The following is a 1,677-nucleotide window of genomic DNA, read 5'->3' on the forward strand; positions in this document are numbered from 1 at the left end:
CTGTAGTCCCAGCTACTCAGGAGACTGAGGCGGGAGAATCGCTTGAACCCAGCAGGCGGAGGTTGCAGTGAGCTGGGATCACGCCACTGTACTCCAGCCTGGCGACAGAGTGAGACTCCGTCTCAAAAATAAAAAAAGAAAGTAAACACTAGAGTGGTTCAGCCGTGGGTGGCACAAAGCCTCTGGCTTCCAGGAAAAAGAATCTAGTCCCTTTACCCCAATCTCTGGTCTATCTTTTCTTCTCTAACACTAGTGAGCTTTGTGAGAATGAGTGTGTGTAAGATTTAGCATTAACATATTCTTGCTAATTACATGTGTATCATTACATTTTTTTTTTTTCCAGCAACTTTGAGTGCTGCTATGTATTAGGTATATTTCTGGGCTCTGGGGACACAAAGATGAAAAAAATGTGTCCCTGACATCAAAAAACTCCAGTCTACTGAGGAAATAAAAGTAGTTTATTACATTAGCAATCAGAGCCCTAGACTTTGCCCTATATAAGTACCAAATAGCAAAGCTAGGACGGCAAGAAGAGAAAAAGCAACCAAGAAATGGAGATAAAACTGGGGAGGGGAGATGGATGTTGAGAAACCAAGAAGGCTGGAAACAAAGTAGAGTGGTTGAGGTCAAAGGGAGATAAATGGCCTGGGGTATCCCTAGGATAGTCTTTCTGGTGGGCAGAATGGGAGAGGGAAATGTGGATTGGCCAGCTTCAGACTAACATGGAACAGCTTCGACACTGGGCACTGCCTTGCCTCTTGAAGGTGCTCAGTGCATATTTATCTATTCATTGAAAGAATGGGCAAATGAAACGTGAGACTCGGTCAGTCGCGGTGGCTCACGCATGTAATTCCAGCACTTTGGGAGGCCCATGCAAGTGGATCACCTGAGGTCAGGAGTTCAAGACCAGCCAGGCCAACATGGTGAAACCCTGTCTCTACTGAAAATACAAAAGAATCAACCGGGCGTGGTGACATGTGCCTGTAGTCCCAGCTACTCAGGAGGCTGAGGCAGGAGAATCACTTAAACCCAGGAGTTGGAGGTTGCAGTAAGCCAAGATCATGCCACTGCATGCCATCCTGGGGAACAGAGCGAGAATCCATCTCAAAAAAGAAGAAGGAGAAGGAGAAGGAGACTCCTGTATGACTTCTGTTCTCATGTTCTTAGGAGACAGAAAAGCAGACACATGAAAAGAAAAATGTTTCCCACGGGTGGAACTAATGGGAAGCTTATTCTATCTAAACCTAGACATTGAGCCAGTACAGAACAGTATAATTTTTCACCCAAACACAAACCCAACAGCATAGCTTTGGGAAGACCCAAGCAAAACTGTCTTTGGTGGGCCCCTTCACAAGGGACTGAGTCCCAGCAACACGGGCACTTACCTTATAGGAGGAATCCTCCTGGATATACTTGTGCAAATGAAAGCACGTTGTCCTGACCACCAGTGGCAGTGTTGGAAACAGACAGGATTGGGGTACATTTGCCCGCTAGAAGCCCAGTGATTTCACAAACGGTAGCAAAAACTTGCTGTTTGTCCCAACCTAGAGAGACATTACTCCTAAGAACCTGTGGGATTCATCTGGACTGAGGCTTTTCAAAAGTCACTGAACTTTTCTAATTCCATCACTGCCAGTAACAGCAATGTTTTGTTTTGTTTTGTTTTGTTTTGTTTTG

Source organism: Colobus angolensis, unplaced genomic scaffold (assembly GCF_000951035.1).
Source record: "Colobus angolensis palliatus isolate OR3802 unplaced genomic scaffold, Cang.pa_1.0 Scaffold72, whole genome shotgun sequence".
NCBI lineage: Eukaryota > Metazoa > Chordata > Mammalia > Primates > Cercopithecidae > Colobus > Colobus angolensis.